The sequence below is a fragment of the Empidonax traillii genome, unplaced genomic scaffold, assembly GCF_003031625.1.
Source record: "Empidonax traillii isolate 1590-97213 ecotype Southwest subspecies unplaced genomic scaffold, ASM303162v1 scaffold125:size1524877, whole genome shotgun sequence".
Taxonomy (NCBI): domain Eukaryota; kingdom Metazoa; phylum Chordata; class Aves; order Passeriformes; family Tyrannidae; genus Empidonax; species Empidonax traillii.
Genome location: NW_020955318.1, coordinates 814,362 through 834,044, shown reverse-complemented (window position 1 = coordinate 834,044; position 19,683 = coordinate 814,362). Strand labels below are relative to the sequence as shown.

Below are 19,683 nucleotides of genomic sequence, written 5' to 3'. Positions count from 1 at the left end.
GGTCTGACGTAGACAGCCATCATTGTTCACCCAAGTCCTGCCACAGTAAAAGGATGACAGGCCCACAGGAAGCCAGCTGCAGCCTCAGGTGGACATTGCACAGCCTCTTTCAAGCAGTTTTCTCCACAAAAGTCCTAAGAGGTCAGTCACAGTGGCAAGATGATGTCTTCGAGGTTGGAGTTGTTACGAATTGGGATGACTGGTTCTGGTTACAAGTTTCTGAGCTATAATGGTTATGGCCCATTGTGCAGATTGGGCAAGGAATGGGTTCCTCTTTGTCTGGGGAAATCACCTTAAAGGTTTTCTCTTCATAGCCCTGTTTGAGCAATGCCTCAAATACCCATTTGGATTCAATGAGGATGTATTTCTTGTCTTCATTCCCCCTTAGATTTTGAAAAAAGCCTTTGAGTTACACATTTAAAAAAATTTTTGGATAATGATCTCAACCTCTAAAAGGAGAATCTAAATGAAAAAAGAAAAAATTGACCTAACAATTAGATAGTTAATGTTTGCATAATTTTAATTATCACATATTGCAATTATTTCTAATTCATTTCAGTATACAAATCACTATTTTATATATGGCATGTTGTTAATGTTTACTTCTATAATTACTAATTTGCAGTATAAGGCAGCAATTTTATAGTTATTCAGTTATGTATAATTATTATGTCAAATAGGAGATGGCAATTAACACTGAAATATATTAGAAATTATTGTACTAAAATCAGTCTAAGAATATTTGACACGTAATTGTCATGTAGTGCATGGAATGCGTTTTCCTTCTCTTTTTACCCCCTAACCATGCTTTTAGACAATGTATTTATTTGGGAGCCCAATGGATTTAATCCTGCAGAAATTCCTATTTTACCATCATATTTACAGAAAGGTTAAAGCTAAAACCAACATGCAAAATCCAGAGTCTTCTGTAACTAAATCTTGTGTGGGGTTTCAGAGTTTAGGTGCCTTGTTCTATGTAAGCATTTCAGAAAATCCCTGCTTCGGTAGTTGCTTAAAAATGAGATGTTTAAGTTCTTCTGCTGCCCATAGCTCCAAGTCTTTTAAAAGAGATGTTCAGAGAGAGTTTTGAGCTGTAATGCTGGCAGTGCCTTATGAGGAAGGTGCCAAAGGAACCATGAGCCTGCAGCTGGTGTCGCCGGGTGCTGTGCGGAGCTGAGTGGCCAGGGAGTTGCCCCTGTGTGATGGCAGAAAGAATCAGGGGGAAGAAGGTACCAAAGCTGTTCACAGTGGCCCACAATATGACTTACGTTCCTCTGAGGCCACCCAAAGCAGAAAGTACTGTGCACTACACCTTCAAAACTACATTGGTGCTGTTGTGTGGAAACTTGATTGGAATTTGGGGAAGCTGAGGTCTGGGTCCTCTTCTGGAAGGAAGGAATCAGAGCGGCATCTCCTGTCCCATGGTTTTAGTTACAAGTTACTTAACTACTTCCTTTGTGAAGCTGGGTTGCCCTGCTGCCAAGTGTGAGAGTTGGGAGCCAGGAGAAAGCAGGAGTCTGAGGGGTTGTGGCACTTCTGGGATAAGAGAAACTTGAGCTGGGGTGCATTTGGGACATCCTTACTCTACTGATAAGAGTGCAAAAGATGGGAACAAAGCTCTTTTTTACCATATAAAAATTTGTAACCTGAAATTATCTAGAGAATCCTTAGGGAGGGGAAAAATCCTGATTCATAGAGAATCTAAATTAGCGCTATCACTTAAACCAACTTTCTTTGTGGCAAAATAGTTCTCTGTGACAATTTCTTTTTTTGCCAGGGATTTAAAATCCGGGCAGCTCTAAGCCCTGCTAAACAAAATTCATGGCTGTACATCTTAATAAAGCAAAGAAAAGTGCACAGCATGTCAAACAAATTCACCTCCTTGGTGTAAGTGTAAGGCTGCTATAATGGCACATGGCAGCGGGAGATCCAGATAGGGCCCTCAGTGTGTTAGCAGAGCATATTGACTTATATCAGTCCTTTTGCCTGGTTTAAAATTGATCCCTTTAGAAAAGTTAAATATCACCTATGTTTGTAGATTGCTAGACAGCTATTAAGATAATGCTTTTATAAATACAGATGGTGCCCTTATCAAAATTACATGGCAGTAAATAGATGCCAGTAGAAATAATATGACACTTTGATTAGCTAATAAAATGAAGCACAAATAGAATGGGGATGCTAAGTTGCTCTGACAGTTTTCATACTGTCTTATTTATTGCTTATTTAGCTTTGATAAGTTTCTATTACAGTCTTGGCTTCTTAAGCAATTCCTTTGAACTTTTAATTTTTAAACAGTAATCTGTATTTTATTGACTTGGGTGAAAAATCCTCACTGTCAATAAGCTCTTCATCATGATAGTAAATATTATCATTCTTTTTAAAGTAAATTGATAGGCCAAATTGCATAATGGAAGTCGTGGAGATAAAAGTGGCAAAGGGTGCCAGTTAATGTTACATGAAAATTATTGATTAGAGCATATTATTGCTGGAAGTTTGGCAAGCAGTATTGGTTCACTGATGTGGTCGATTTTTATGCCACAGTGAGACTTGTATCAGTACACTGGATGACAACAGGAAAATTGTATGGGAGCACTATTACCCTTTGGGGACAGACTTGCACTGTAGTCTAAGTACTTAAGGCAAGAGGCTCAGTTGTTCAAAACTGGTGTAGCTCCTTCGGCTTCAGTGGGATTGAGACATGGCCTGGTCACTTTTAAATCTGCTGATCTTGGATGTGAGGGAAATACTGTCTGACATTTGAGGCGTATCAGAAAAATGTGCTCATCGATGCAGTTGTTCTTGGAATGGTTAATGGCAGTGATAATCAAGAAGCAGAGAGCAGCTGAGAAGAGTACAAATGGTATGTGGGTCATTAGGTGATCTGACCAGCATAATGCTGACCAATATTTCTGCCTTTTTGGTACTTAACAAAACTTGACTTAGTAACTCGAAAGCAGAAAAATATTATAACCTGCCATAGGTTTTAAAATCTTCCTAGAAACTTTTGATTGCCCCAACTTTCTTGGCAAGTATAAAGCTCAGATTTGGTCTTTTGATGCAGGCAACTTGTTGCTAATATTAAGCCTATGATGTAACAGTGCTCCCGGTAAATGTGGTGAGGTAGATCTCTACCATTTCTGCAGAAAAATAACAGTCCCTGTGCCTGTGTTCATATGCACAGTATGTTCCTCTGCACCTTGTGAAGTAGTGGTACTGTAGTTAAACATGACACCCAGTTCTCCTCAGTCTTACTCAATAATTACTGCTCTGATGGGATCGCTCTGCCAGTAGCCAGCCAGTTTGGCACAACGTTCAGGGGATCAACTGTCAGCCAGATGGACAGTGGGAACAGCTGTCATGCTCTTCTGAGCCACACTGAGCATCCCAGTTCTGATCTCTGTAGCCCAATTATAGCTCCACTTGCCTAGGCACAGCATTGTCCTTCTGTCTTTATAGGCCCTACCTACCACCAGGGCTGGGCTTGGGGGACACAAATCTATCTTCTCAAATTTAGGCAGTTGGTGTGAGGAGGATGCACAATTTGTGTAAAGGCTGTGGGCTGCATGGGAAGTTTCCAGCTGTTGCATCCTCACTGGGAAGTGTCAGTGGAAAAGGCAAAGGCATCTTAGATTATTTCTCTTAGGCTCCCTGCCATCAGGGTTCCTTGTGAAGGGGGTTGGCTTGGGACTAAGAACTTTTTAACCCCTGATTGATCCTATAGATTTAACCTAAATGTTGCAAATAGCTCATTGTCAGAGGGCAAGTGGGACACACACTTAGTTGCTAGATGGAAAAAATCCTTTTAGGTGTCCAGGCCCTAACTGTGTGGATTTAATGTAATCATCTTGTTGTTTGTGCTTTCACCTTTTGTTATAAAAATTTAAAAACCTGTTTTCAAAAAAAATAAATTTAAGAAATACCAAACCATAACACCCCCCCCTTCCGATTTCACGTCTTTATGGCTATATTGTCAACTTGATGCATGAGGTTTTAGCTGTGCAAATCCCTTTAATGCAAGTGGGAGTTGTACAGCTAAAGATTTATACATTGACTTTAGAATAACATTACTTCATCTCTCTTTCTCTCAAGTTTTTTTTTTTCTTTTTTCTTTCCCCCTACTGATTCCCTCCCCAGGTTTCTCCACTGCTCTATAATGAAAACCACAGGCTCCTTCTGTGCTTCTCTTTCTGTAGTGTTAGTGAGAAGCAGGCATGATGATCCTTTCCTACTCACTGAACAGGCGTAAGTCCAAGGGAGTTATATGTGAAGGTAGTGATAATATGTGAGTATTAAGGTTGCAGTGAAAATCCTTTATCCCTTCAGTGATTTTTCACCAAAAAAAAAAAAAAAAAAAGGTGTGAAACAGTGAGTACTGCAGAACCCCATCTGAGTGAAAAAAACTTTCTTTTTTTTAGGATGACTCTGTCAGCCTTTCTGGCTAGAATTTCCTTTACTGCTCATAAGTAATGTGGTTGACACAAACAGATGTACATAAATCTAACATTTCAAGAAAGATCATGCCATATCCTATCTATATGACAGGGCAGAATTTGAACAGTCTTGTGCTAGCCTGTGGGCATAATGCAGATTCCCTGGGCTGGAGAGACTTGGTTTTGCTCCAGAATTTCAATTGGTTGTCACCCCATTTTAGAAAAATGGACTCAATCCACGTGACTGGCTTATGGTGGTTTCCTTCCTTATATCAGGAGGGGACAACTGACCTAAGCGTGGAATCCTTTGGGACTGTGAACAATAAAAATCCATTTGTCCCCAGTTTATATTAGAAAGTGCATTCTCTCAATATTCTTTTGTCCAGAGAATTTGCATTGCTTCCCAGTATGCAACTTGAGAACAGTTTATTGTCCATGTAGAAGGAAATGTGGTTGTGTCTTCTTTTTTAATCTAAGGGAAAAGGCAGGAATTGTCACCCTTCTGGGTGGGGGTGATACAGAGCCTCAATCCCTGTCAAAGTGAGACTGCAACCCAGGTGGAATTCAAAATACCATAAGGAAGGCATGCTGCCAAAATCTTTGTCTACAGAATGGCAGAGATTAAAGCCCTTCCAGCTCTGATTGGATTACCATGGACCAGAAGCACTTTAATCTCCACCACTGTGGCTTTGGGGGAAACCAGTGATTGAGACGTGTGGCGGGACCATGCTGAAGAATCGGATGGCTGCACTTAGCTCTTTAATCTTCTAGTCCTGTGGCTGTCATAGAAAAATATTTAACTGTTGCAGCAGAGAGAGAGAGAAATAGGTAGTGAGTGGTTATTTTAGCTTTTACCAAGTGAACAAAATAAAAATCACACGTTCTCCCCTCCAGAGCTGTGGAAGCAAACTGTGTGCAATAGCTTGACTCGGAGCATCCTGAGTCCCTGCTCAAAACACAATATTGGGTAAGCTGGTAGTTGAAATTAATGTAAGTACATAATAGCCAATACTGCGAAACCAAAGTTCTCTGAAATCTAGTACCATGTCTCAGACCCGCAGCAGATGCCAGTGGAAAGGTATTAAGCTAGAGTGAGTATATTTAAAGTGACTTTTTTTCCCCCAAGGCTGACAATAGTCAGTATTTTCTGGACGCTTTTTGAATAATTTATGTTTAAATGCTCTGTTTTTTGCATAAGAGTGGCTGCAAAACAGAGCTATTCAAGAATGATTCCAAGTATAGGAATGCCCTTTATACTAAACCCCAATTTTGGATGGTACGCAGGTCAGTAAAGAGATAGGAATAACAGTGGGTAGTAAATGGGGATCTGAGCAATTTCTCTTGCTCAAGTCTCAGTCAAGAAAGGACACTTTTAGCAAAGGATACAAGATACGGGTGAGGTAGTGAAAATTGTCATGAGAGATATGAAATGTCTGACCTAGAATGTGCTGTCTGACCAGTGGGATACAGGATGCTGTGGGACCTGAAGGGGTCATTCTCACCTACGTAAGGGTCCCCAACACAACTCAGCTTTGTCCACCTAAGTTTATCCCGTGTTTTTACATCAGACTACCCCGTTTCCCAAGAAAGAAGCTGGATGGATGGAAAAAAGGGGGATGTTGCAATATTAGTGGAGTCTCCAAAACCTGCCAGTAAGGTTGGGTATTTGTTGATCAGCAAATGGTTTTCCACATAAGGAAAGAACCATCCTGGCTGGCAGTTTCTGGAGCTTCAGGAAGAGCAAAAGCCTCACCTCTTGTCCAACTTGTGGTGGGGTGGCAGGGCTTGAGGGGAGGCAGGGGGATTCACCCATATTAGGAATAGGATTGAAGTCTCTTCAAGGCTGAGATGGACTGTACTCAAACAGGCAGGGAAGCTGTGGGGCTGTTAGCTTCAGTGGAGCTTAGGCCAGCATAAAAACACAGCTCTCAAAACCAGAAGTCGTCTTAATTCCCATTATCATTTATCATTAGGAGTCTGGTCCTTCAGTGAACTGGCTGCACAATCAGCCTTTGTAAAAATATGGACGAGTTCAACTGGAAGTGTGTCTAAGGCCACATAAACGTCTTCAATTTTTAAATGATCCTTCAGACTAGGAGAGTAAAGCTGTGTAATCCATATGTTTTATATGCTATTGTGCCAGCCTTTCATGGTGAGAAGCTAAATATTTTTGTCATTTTACTTAGTTTATATACACTGCTCTTGGTTTGCTGGCGGAGTGAAATGTCTGATGTGTCCCACCCCTGATGTCTGCATTTGGATGCAGGATGAAGTGAAATGAGCCTTATAAGCCAAACACTGAGCTCCTTTCCGTTCTTTTATTAGCTTTTACTTGGCAAATTCTAGTGGCTTTTGTATAGAGAACATAACATTGTAAAAACAGTGGATGTTTATGGAAGGCATAGCACAACTTAATAAATACAGCATACATGTTACGAGAATGGATGCTCTTTCGCTAAGTACAGAAGCTACATATGGTGCTGATAGAAAATGCCATATGTTTGTAGAAGAGGCTACATTTGTACGGTGCCTTTTTCTCAGACCTGCTAATCTGTGAAAAATAACAATTCTGTTTAATACTGCTGGTTTTGGCCTCTTGGTTTTGTCTTTTAACTTCTGTGACGTATACGCAGTCAGAATGAACCTGGAAGTGTAGATCTGCACTCGCTCCTCTTCAAGGCCACTTAATCCTAACAGTATCCATCTGAAAGATCCAAAATGCCCCTTACTCCAATCACAGTACTATGGAATTAGACTGAATTTGTATTGCAGTTCCTGACACTCCAAATCCTGGGTGCCTGCCTCCCTGGTGACATAGCTTCCCAAGGAAAGCACTCATCCATCACTAGTGTCACCTATGGCCTGCTGGCAGTGACGCTGTCACAGCAGACATATGCTGAGCTCAGGAGAGGGTTCTGGGCTGTGGATGGAGGCAACCACCTGGTGCCTTGTTTCAGGGAGTTTTGGAAGGGGATAAGACTTTGAATATCCTCAGCTTTCCTCTTTGATTCTGTACCCATGTGCTCGATATGAGTCTTCTGAGGATTGTCACACTCCAATGCTCACTTGAGGTTGCCTTCTATGTGTCCTTGGAGCTGATATGTACACCTCTGTGTTTCAGATTCCCTTTTGGGACCAACTTTCTAAAAATGCAAAACCTAATTGTAGGTGCCCAAACCTTTTATGGGATCCAACCTGCAGCTTAAACCTGCTTAGTTAAGAGAACTGATTAGGTAGCAGCCATACTTTGTATGATTGCTGCTTCCAGGAATATCCCTGGCTCTTTAATCTAAAGACGTTTAGCTTAACTAGATCTCTCTCTGAATGTACCAGTCATAAATGAACCATGCCCAGCCACTGGTAATTCCTGGTATTTTAAAAATTATTATTTTTATTTGTTCAGTGAAGAAAAGCATTTGGAAACCATTGTGTAAGTAATTTAATCGGGCAGGTGTTTTAGCAATAGGCAATAGAGAGTTAATTCTGTGTGTTGTCAGCTGCTTTCAGTTTTAAACACGTTTTGGATTCAGAAGACAGCCATATAGAAAAGAATGTTATGTTAATGTGACAGCAATCACAGGCACTGCTATTGAAAACTCACTGTTGCTCTCCCCTCAAAAATTAACATCATAACCTTATGTCAGTGACTCTCTATTATCCTAATACCTGTTTTTGGATTCTGTCCAGTCCCATTAGATATCCCTGTGTTGATTGCTCTGTTACTGGTGAATGTTAATTGCCTCCAAATCTCAGTGGAGTTCGAAAGCTTGGGGGAAAAAGTACTGACTGGTAAAGCTGCTGGTTTTATTAACAGGCAACTAAATAATAAATCTGTTCAGAGATAGGAGTGAAGTGCCTGAGACACGAGATATAAACAGCTGATGTTACATCTTTCTTTGCATGTCTGTCATATGTTAGTAATGAGATAACAGGGTAAGCCGTTCCAACTTTGAACACTGAAATGGTATCAGTAGTGCCTGTCCACAGTCAGTATACTTTAAGAGGTAGTCAGGCTCCGTGTCCTTCCCATTGGGATTCTTATCAGTCAACATTAAATAATGCCCCTTACTACATTTAAAGATGCTTTTTAGAGTTACTGGGACTATTTAATTGAAAAAATAATGTCAAAATGCGGTTATAGGAAGGCTTGTCACGTATCATTTAATATTTTTTCCTCTGCCTCATAAGTTTTTTACAGAGAGAAACTGCTCTTTTGCTTTGTTTTAAAGGAGAACTGAGATCTTTATTACTTCTCTGCTTTTTTTTTTGTTTGTTTTAACCATAGAGTTTTAAACAAGATCCCTGCATGCTTCGCTTTTCAACGCCAGAAACCTCTAGATGGAAAATCCCCAGTGTAATCCCATTGTGAGTTTGCTTCTTGCAGCATATTTCTGGTTTAGGTATCTCTCCTGGTAGTTTTTACTTTGTAAAAAGGTTGGTAGCACTTACAAAGCTGAAATAAGTGATGTGAAGAATGTACTGTAATCACATACTGCAGAATAATTATGTATTTTATATCACTGGTTTTCAATTGGTAGATAATATTTAATCTCCTAGTGGAGATCTGTAATGACTCATTTTAGACACTGACCCTCTAACTTCATTTCAGGAATGAAATATTTCCTAATCTAGTAATTTCTGTCTATGCCATCATGTCATGTAGATAAAGAAAAGCAACTGCAGGCACCCACTGCTAGATTGCAGCTGAAGTCAAACGTGAACTGAACGTGTGTTATTGGCTGTATGAAATCTGTATTAGGGTAGGTAAAGTGAAGTTGCTATTTTTGTTATTTTAAGTGATTGTTAGGCCGTTATAATGAAAAGCATACCCAATCTTGACTTGTATGACATTGATCTGATAAGCATAGTGTGTCCAGATTAACACGAGTTTTTTTAAGCAGTGTAAAAACATGATTCAATAACCATGCCAGTGGTGAGAATGTGAACAGAACCCAAGAATTTAATTGTGAGACTCACTCCAGGAGAAAGAAGGTGAGAGAGAAAAGCACAATAGTGAATAGTATTTTATTTTTCGTGGAAATGAATTTGATAGGCAAGCAATGTTTATTACTAGAATACTGAGCATTTGAATCTTGTCCATGTTTTCACCAGATGTACTAAAAAATCAAGGTAGTAAATGAGCACAGTGCCAAACATAGTGTGTTTGGAAGGTCTGTAAGGTGAAGATGGTGGGTGACTGAAATGAGCTTGTTTAGCCGTGCTGAAGCACATAACAAGTAGCCAGGACTTTGCAGCTTCTGAGCATTAAGAACATACCATTCATTTCCAAGCTGAAAATGTTGGTTATGATCTTCTCTAGGTGGTCAGTATCTCTCACTGTGAAAATACACTTTTCTTATGAAGCCCCGTTTCACTGCATCCCTCTACTTCTATTCACATTTTTGAAGAATTTCAGGAAGAGGAAGGACTCTGCATGTTATATCTTGCAAACAGTTTTGCATTTCATTTTTTGGTTTTAGAGTTCATGATAACACAGACTGTATGCCAAAGCATGGAAAAAGAGATTGAATAAAATATTATTTAGTATTTATTTGGTTTTACCGAGTTAGTACCTTGCTTTGTATATATATATAAATGTATTCATGTTTATTATTGCATTGTATTTCTATATCTGTTCTGTAGTCCTGAAGTATGTGCTTGTCCATGATGTCAGAGGAGTTTTGTTTCTCTTAAGTGGCATGAAGTGGGGCTGCATATGTTTACGGTAGGTCGTGCATCACAGATCTAGTTCTCACTTTCCTTCCTCGATTTAAACAGCCCTAAAATCTCTGTTTTGCCATGTGCCCTGCTACTGAAAGGTTCCTGGCTGAAATGAATTTGCCGTTTCTGCCATGGCTGTGCTGGCCAAAGGAGAAAGTGTTATGTCTTTGTGTGTGTGTGCAGCAGGTTAGGTAACAAGGAGGTACTGCCCATCTCTGCCTGCGTTCCTGTGTCATCTCAGCTGGCAGGTGTTAGCTCATGCCAGGGAGTTTCAGGAAAAGCCTGCTCGAGACTAAAAGGGAGGACAGTGGTGTGTGCTACTTGCCCATCACTAGGGCATGGAGATGTAACACCAGTTTGTTCAGTAGGGTTTTGTCTTTAATGCTTAGAAATTGTGTACTTTTCCGCTGAGACCAAGCACTGAATTCAAATACTCTGTAGTGCAGTGAACACTTGACTTGGTGCAAAAAATGAAACAAAACCCCAGGCATGGTAGTTTGGTGTGGGTCAAATTCATCTTAGATGTGAACTTCACCACCCTGCACTTGCATAAATAAGAGCTTATGCCAGGGATTAATTTGGCCCGCTGACTCTGCTAAGATGAAATTCTTTGTGTGCTTGTGAATTTTGGTGTCAAGAGAGAGGATCACTGTTGCTGGAGAGTGTTTAAGAGAAATAAGCCAAAAATAGAATAATTTCCATAGTCTAAGAACCACCACCCCCCCCCCTCAGAATCATAAAAAATAATCAGCTCTTGGAAAGAATGAATTTTGTGCTCCTAATTTGCAGAAATGCCAGTAGTTGCTACTGTGCCCAACCACTCACTAATACAATAAAATATAATTACATAATTAAATACAATATAGGATTTCCATAATAGGGAATTTTATTTCCTTGTCACAATATGCAAGTTGCTGTGGTTGAAGCTCCTAGTTCAACACTGTAACTATTATTAGATGCAAATGTATCACATACTAGGCAGGATTCTCCTACACGGGCATTTCTCAATCTGGGTGAAAATTGTTTGCTGCAGACAGTGGAAGCTTTGTAGGAGATTGCCTAAGATGAACCTTGTTGATGAATAAGTATCTTACGACAGTGTTTTGCTTTGTTAAAACAAAGCTTCTGTCTCCCATTGCTGTTTGTTCAGATTGGTGCCATCTGTCTTTTGCTAAGTTCAGAACTTGCTGGAAGCTTCAATTCAAGCCAGTGAGTGACTTGCAGGGGTAGAAATTTTCTCAGAACCTGATTGCCCATTGCTGATGCCACTGGAAACTTAAATAATTATAAATGTAGAGACAGACACTTAAACTTAGGTATGATCGAGTCTCTTTTCAGGTGCATACTGTCCATGTGAGACAGAAGCATCAATCCTGGTTTTATTGATATATTTCCATTTGGACAGTCATTTGTGTGAAATATGAGATTGCTTTGTTATCTACAAACAGTAGCAGAAACACAAAAACATCTGGATCCAGTGCTGGACAATGTTGTCAGGAAAGATAATCATGAAGGTGCAGTCCTTGAAGCTTCTAGAACTTGAAAGCATGAAACCATTTTGGTGTCTGTATACTTGAGGACAGGAGGAATTATCTGGCCTTTAGGATGTTTGGATACATAATGAAAAGGAGAGAGATTAGGAATTAGATTTTGGACGAATGAAATGAAACCATGTAATGAAAGCTGTAATACAGTATTCAAATAATCAGGTATGTAGCATCATCATGAAAAATGTGTGTCTTTTTGTGTTCAACCCTGTGCACATGAAGTCAAACATGAAGTGCTAGGTTGAGATAAAGAGCCATTTTGGTTATCTGCAGGGCAGCCGTTGGTGACAAGTAATGTTGCTTCTGATTTTTTCCTCAATTTATCTCCAATCTCTTTGTTCCACTCTAGCTTCTGCTCTTGCCCCTTTCCACTCTGATTTGGCTTGCCTTCATTTATTGCAGTTCATCAGTGGCCTAGTCCTCATCTCATTAAAATCAGTGGCAGGGCTATTACTGACCTTAGTGGTGCAGGCAAAATCCCAGGTCTTACTTATCCTAATCAGTCAGATCATCATAATTAATTAAATGATCTTAAAATCCATCAAAACACAGCATACTTTTAGTTTACCTGCTGACATACAAAGTGCATAATTCTGAGCCTACAAGCAGGGGCTTGTGTTCTGAGTTTCTCTCCAGCCAGTAGATGCCTCGCTTGTATTTTAGCTTTTCTAAAAGTAAGAGTTTGAAGAACTGTGAAGACTTTTAGGTTGGCGTGTTCTGTTTGTGGGCTACAGAATCTACTGACTTCTGAGCAATCTGTGTAGATGTGCGTGTAGAGTACTTTCACAGTCATAATCTTGGATAGTTCAAATTTAATTATGATGAGAGATCCTGTATTTCATTTATATGTAAAATTAAAAGAAAATATGCAGAAGCTAATCCCATTCAGAGACTGAGTCCAAATATTTCTGAGCTAAAATGTTTGTAACATAGAAGTCTTATTAAAATTCCTATTTCTACACATTTTAGTAGTAATTTGGTTTAAAAATTGCAAGACTGTAGTTTCATTTGACTGAGAGAAGAATTATGAGACTGTAGATGGACTAACTGCAGTTTTAACAATGCTAAAATCCATTATAAATCAGAAAAGGAGGGAAAAGTACACATGCCATAATAATAATTTATTTGACAGTGCTTTTGAATATACATACAGCTCACAGATTATGTGTTTCTAGTACACTAAAAATAAGAAGGCTAAGCACAGGAACATTATTTTTAATATGAGGATGCAGTGCTAAAGAGGAGAGAAGTTTTTGGAATGATAATCAGGCTGCTGGAGCACCATGGAATACTGGCTCTTGGTTATGCAGCCTCCTACACCAGCTGCAGAAAAAAACCAAGAACAAAAGTCAGAAAAGAAAAGAAGGCCATGTAATTGGCATCTCAGTATATTTTTCTTCTTTCTTTTTTTTTTTTTTTCCCACATCTTCTTACTAGGGGAATCCCCCGAATTTCATACATGTTTTTTGAGCTGTTGCTTTCTGAAGTCCAGTGTCAGAAATACCAAGCTCTAGCATGGATTAGAAAATGTGTAGTGGCTTGGCTGTGTCCTGCTGGTATGGTTTAGTGGGGGTGTGGAGCGAGTGATTGTATGATTGCCTCTTGTCAAACCTGAAGAGTGAAAATGTAGCTATTATCCTGTCCTCTGAATTCCTCAAGGGTCACTTAAATCCCAGTGGTCACTACTGGGATGTATTTTGGTAAGGAAATTTTGTATCAGGGTTTAGAAGTACAGCTGTGATACTCAGACTATAGAGGTAATGCTAAATGGATTTCAGATGTATGGGAACATAAGTTGGGCATTTTTGACGTCTTTATGAAGTGGATTTACAAAATTTGTTGGAGCTTTCCTTTTGGCTGTCAGTGATAGTGTATGTCTACCAGTAACATGCTTCTTGTCATAGTCCTTTTTCCAGGTGTAACTCTGGTTCTGAAGTATTAATCTTCGCACCATTGCAGTTACGGATAAGATATGATGGGCTTTCCTCAGAATGAGTCACAAAGTCTGGTCAAGGTACAGGTTTGTCTGGCTTCTTCATCTGTATTTAAAAGTTCCGTTTAATAAGAGCAATAATAAGTACCAACCAAAAGATAATTGTGCTCATAGTTCAGCTGCAATTGGTTGTCCTGAAGGACCACGCTTTGTAATACTGGTCTGTGCTCTAACTGCTCAGAAATGCACTGTTGTGTGTTATTGCCTAATTGGTGAACTGTAATTGCCTACATTGAGAACTGATCTTAAAAGTTAATCTATGCTGGAGTCAGGGAGATTAATTGGGGCAATCACCATCCCATAGATTTCTAGTAAAGTGACACCCCCTTAAAACGGTTTGTTGCAAGTGCAGCGCAGTCTGAAATGAAAGACGGACAACACATCCCTTCCATGCACGCTCTTTCTTGTCCACATGCTTGTCTGTAACTCAGTATGCCTTCTCCAAGCTCTCTGGCCACAAGATTTTAGAGGAATTTTGGCTGAGAAAAGGCACAGAAGATTTCATTTACGCTTTTCTGTGCAAAATCTGTGATCACATTGGTGGGGGTTATGGCGTCTGTCTCTTTCAGATTTGCTTTAACCGTGTGTTTCGATTTGAGGGGTGTTCTGTAAACTTATTCATATCATGTGTGACTGAGACCCAGCCATGTTTCCACCTACCTGTGTAGCTGGAGTACCCTTGTAGCAAACTGCTGACCACCTGAGGCCAGCTGGCCAGGCACTGCCTGCTGTAGTTCAAGGTGACAAGCATTGCCCCTAAAACACCTCTTTCTATGTTTGGTCGAGTACCTTCTGATGCTCTGAAGTTAGCTGCATGGGTTTCTCCAGATGCCTCATGGCTTGCCTACATGAGCTGAGTAGTGCAAGTGGTGTGGGCAGCCGTGCACCCTCCTCGTGCTGTGCTGTGGTTTGTCCTGTTAGCACCAGTAGAATAGATGGTCACAGTTAAAACTCGGGTGGGAAACAGAGTTTCTGAAGAGGCACTGAAAATTTTACATAGATGGGAGACTGCCTTCACTCAAGTTGAAATCTAGCCCTACTGTGTGTTTCCATTACTGCAGCTGAAGCATGGAGATGTAAAGCTAAAAGATGCTGGATCATGTAGCATTGGGAGGAGATGGACTCGGTGCACTGTAGTGAAATGTCGCATTCCAAAAGGTCCTGAAATTAGTAATCTCCATGTCACACCACACTACAGTCTCTGTTCACATGATGCAAGTCCTGTTTAAATGATCTATCCTGAAGTAAGGAAGCCACCTGCTTTATTTATGAGGGTTGCACTGCCATCGCAGTGTGGAGTGGAACATCATTTGATTGCCTTGGTGAGCATTCACTACCTGCTCCTCAGTGGTAAAAACCTTTACCTGACTGAGATGACGATGGGAAGCTGACTTGAAACAGCCTCTTATGCTGGCTTGTGGGCTGTGTAACTCGTAACATGATCCAGCTGCTGAACTTTATAAGGTTTCTATTTCTGACTTTAACTGCTCTTCATTCTTTAGAAGAACTTTGGCCTCGTTTCAGAGCTGACAGGATGTAACTAAATATCAGGAAGTGAGGTGCGGTCTGCGCCTGGCTGTGGAAAGTTGGAGAGGTGGGGATGGCTGGCAGAGATGGTGCTCAGCATTACTGGGGCAGTTAGTGTACCTGGTGCTGGATTTTAGTGCACAAGACCCATCATCAGACCTCTTGTCAGGGAGTCATATCATCTCCACAGCTTATGCACAGGAATTTCTGCTTGTTAAAGGAATTTAGCAAAGGATAAGAGCAAAATCCATGTTGATAAAATGCTGCAGGTTTCTGGCGCTGTTGTCTCTTCTCTTTCTTGAAGGTCTGGTTCTTACTCTCCTTGAAGTGCACAAGCAGTTGGGAGTTAGGTTATAGGAAGGGTTGCGTGTAGATCTGTGATGGTAATGTCTGCAAGGAACACTCTTGGCCATCTGGTTTGATCCGTAGCATAAGCACACTACTTGAGCTCACCAGAATCAGTTCATTGTTGTGCTAGAGGCTCTCTCTTAGGGAAAATGTCTGATACTGAAACTGCTCATGACAGGGAGTGTACCGCAGCCTGTGGTAATTGCTCCAGCAGCTAATTACCCACAAAATCTACTCTGATTTGGTATGGCGTACTCCTGTCATTAGATCTTCCTTTTACTTCACTTGCAAAGATAGTCTTCACATCCCAGCTACAGATCACCACTGGATAAAGCCACACTGTGTGTCATGGGTGTTGAGGGAGAGTAGTGTGGACGGCCAGGGTGTGGGTGGAAATGAGCCTGGCCTGAACCCAGGAGACAAAAACCTTTGAATTTTTAGTTACATTATCTTTGTACAGATTTCTGGCTTAGGTCTATCTTCAGCTGTTGAAAAGAGTCATCTTGGAATATCATCCTCTTGGCACATGTGCAAATATCTTTGGCTTTAACTTAAAGTCTTTGTTAAGTATACTTTTTATTATAGGGCCGGAAGCAATATTTCTCAATTACCATTTATTCCTTCTTATGAAGGAAAAGTGAATTTCATTTCAATGGAAAAAGAAGGCAGACAGTTTTCCAGGTTTACATTAGACCTAAATCAAAAATCCAGTACAGTTCTTGGCGCAAAGAGTAAAAAAATTGTATGGGAGAGTGTGTTTTTGAGCCCTACTCTTTGGTTTCACAGAAACAGCAGAGGCTACAGGTCACCATTCCATAGCTGGAATGGCCTCTTAGTTGTCACACAGCTTCTTCCAAGCTGGGAACTGTACCTCGGCGCTTCAGAAACTAATTTTGGGGTTTGCCCATCCCAACTAGTGTGTTTGGGTTCCTGGCCCTGTGCAGAGGCTGTGATGTCACAACCACAGCTCACCACTGCCAGGTGCATCCTCAGGCGCTCTGCCAGCCAGTGCAGCCACAAGAAAGGGCAGCCCAGAGAGAAGTAGAGCAAACCACTGACTTCTGTAAATAAGTCAGTAAGTGAACAAAAAGAAAGAAGAATGGTGAAGTCCTTGCAGTCTGTTGCAGACATGAAGAGGTAATGGAGATTCTCCTGCACAACAGTTTTATGATTTACTAAGCAGCCACCAGTGCTCCAAGTGTTGGTGCACTTCATTCATCTCTTAAAAAAAAAAAAGACCAGAGAGCAACCTTCATGCCAGACTTCAGTCTGATAGAGAAATGCTTCTTTCCAGAGTAGAAAGGCAAATGAAATAAGTAACTGTGGAAAAGCTGAGCTGTACATTACAAACCGCATCAGTAAAAAGAATTTCATGGTCAAGGGTCTACGCTGAAGAAGCTTTCCCTGGGTCCAATTCGTTTTGCTCATCCGAGAGGAAACAAGGGCATCCCGCCTGCTTTCAATTGCTATATGGAATACAGGGTGAAAGACAATCTTGAGAGTGGCTTGCTGCTGCGTTATTAAGGATGTTGTATCTAATGAGACCTTGTACTTGCAAGACCTTGAAATGCACCAGTGCCTTGCGTGCTGACTGCCAATGCGAGGTGGGGAAGTCTGCATGGTCCACCTTTTAATTTTTCACTTTGATTCTTGTTATAAAGGCAGCAAAAAGAGAACTCTGTGTATCGCTAACTCATTTTTTAGGCCAGCAAAGCTTAATCGGTTCCGTGGGCTTCCATAAACTCATAAGGTTGTGATACAAGTTGTGTAATCAACCATGACTAGATTGTCACTTGTCTTCAGGTGTATTTAGATTGCTTTTTTAGGCGACTTGGATGTTAAGTATTGAGTTTTTTCTAAGTCATATTGTCAGGAGAAAAATTTATCTTGAACAGCTGGTTGAAATGAAACTGTATCATCTATTAAAATTTAAATGATCATTTCTGAATAGAAGTGACTTTTAAGCTTGCTCCTGGCACTGTGGTAAGTGATCAGTTTATTTCTCTCATGAACACCACTTTTCTGTTAGTAGTCCATGTAATATAATGTCCATTTAACCCTTTATAGACCCTTCCTGATGTCTCGTAACTCATAGAATTCCAATATTATGACTGGCATAAAATGTTCTGATCCAGATACATAAAGGACTGTGTATGTCTTGCTCCCAGCTTCCTATGCTGGCAGATTTTTGTTGAGAATGGAAGTATAATGCTACTGACTTTCTAAAAAAGCAAGAGAGCTTGCTGGTGTCCTAAAACTGATGGACTAGTATCAGATGGGAGTCTTTAAGTAGTAAGTACAAAACTGTGGGTTTTACCAGGTTTTGATGATACTAGCAAATATATGTAAATAGGGTATAAAATTAATCAGCTGCTGTTCAATAAAAAAGCATCATGTTTACCTCAGCCTTGTAGCTACTTTGCCCTCCTACAGGGACTATTTTAATTAGCAGCATGAATTTTGGATAGTTTAATTTATTTTGTGATTGTGTAAAAATACGCTTTTGGAAGGGTTTATTTATAAACTGCCCAGGTATCTAGCAAAAGCATTTCAGCAGCATCTGTAAAAATGGAGTGTCAAAACACACAACTTTTTGCTCCTTTTTTTTTTGCTGCTCTTTAGCCTTGCCAACAGGGTAGTTTCTGGGGGATCTTATTTTCATGCTGCTCTTCACTAGTGACAGCAGAGTGAATCAAATGAGGATCAGATTATTAAATGAAAAAAGCAACATTTGCTCAGTTGTCTCCCGAGGAATTTTTCTGTGTAAAATGCTCATAATCATGCCATATGTTGGTGGTGACTTCCATTCCAGCAGACTACGGTAAACTTTACCGACTTCAGGATCTGATCACTGGATCCCGCGATCAGACGATTGAAAGCACAGCGGAGTTTCCGTAAAGCTCGATATTTGAGGCACTGAGTGATCCGCACCACGCGGCTGCAGTTCTGCACCATTTTGTGTTACGCTGCTGTTCTGTGGAGCTGATAATGTGTAATGGCTTGGAGAGGCGAGCCAAGGTACACTCAGTCCTTACACGCTTGCATAACCTGCATATGCCCAGTGAGATTCTTGCATGAGAAATGTGAGCAAGGGTTTGAATATTTGGACCGACACAGGCTATAATTGAACTGTCTATAAATGAAAAAATTCCCTTTCAAATACCATAAGTGCCATTGGATTAGTAACTGGGTTTAACTCTGTAATTAAACTAGGAAATTTATGAAAAATTTCCCTGGGATCTAGTTATACCATGCCAAATACGTTTAACTCATGAAGTTTATTTAGCTTTGTTTGCACGGTGAGTAAAAAGACCATTGTAGATGGATGGTGCCACCCTTAAAGTGTTTGCAGAGAGTCATGAATGTGAGAAGCAGATGGATTAGGCACTTAGGCTTGTCATGTAAGGTTGTATTCCAGAGACCTTTCATATGGAAAGCTCTCTCTGATGTGCGTGAAATTGTCTGAGGAAAGACCAGAACCACCCATGAAGCTCAGAGCTTTGTCTAGTGAGTGCCAGCATTCCCGGTGCAGAGACACTTCCAACAGGGAGCATTTGGTAGATGTCTGGAAGGGAAGGTTTTAGGTTTGAGAATGTTCTCTGCAAGACTCCATGTGGAACGTTTTGCAAACTGGTGCAGCCGTTAAGTAATTAGGCTAATCAAGTGTTCCATCGCTGTAATTTCCTGACAGGACGTACCGTACGTGTGGTGACCCTTTCAAGAAGATAGATAAAAAAGTTACAAAAAATAAGGAACTGTCTTTGAACTTCCTAGTTTTCAAAATCACATTTAAAAATATGTCCTGCAAAGACATAATCCCCAAATGAATGTGATGTCAGTACGAGAACAAGCTTTTTTGGATGACATCTGATAATCAATATATTGTAATGAGTGAGTTAGGTCACTCTCAGTTTCTGTCTGCCTTGCTCTTCCCATAAGTTAGGACTATGGTTTATTAATAAATATTTGGATGTTTATTTAAACATTGAAGTCTCTTTTAAAAAGCAGACCATTTTTCTCATAAAAATGACATAGCATGGACAATACTGTGGTTCCTGCTGTTAGAAAAGAGTAATTACCTACAACCACTCTTATAATATGTTTGCTTGCTAAA

The 19,683-nt window shown here is 40.3% G+C and overlaps 1 protein-coding gene across 2 annotated transcripts in view; it reads left to right on the top strand.

The window, feature by feature from the left end:
* Positions 1-19,683, top strand: part of PPARGC1A (PPARG coactivator 1 alpha) — a 372,463-nt gene that overhangs the window by 99,397 nt on the left and 253,383 nt on the right. Inside the window, exon 1 of one of the 2 annotated variants that reach the window (XM_027883350.1) lies at positions 13,692-13,715. The exons of the other annotated variant lie outside the window; for it this stretch is intronic. The gene's annotated coding sequence lies outside the window, so the exon portion shown is untranslated. Of the gene's footprint in view, positions 1-13,691; positions 13,716-19,683 lie in introns of those variants that run through there. 2 annotated transcript variants of the gene reach the window in all.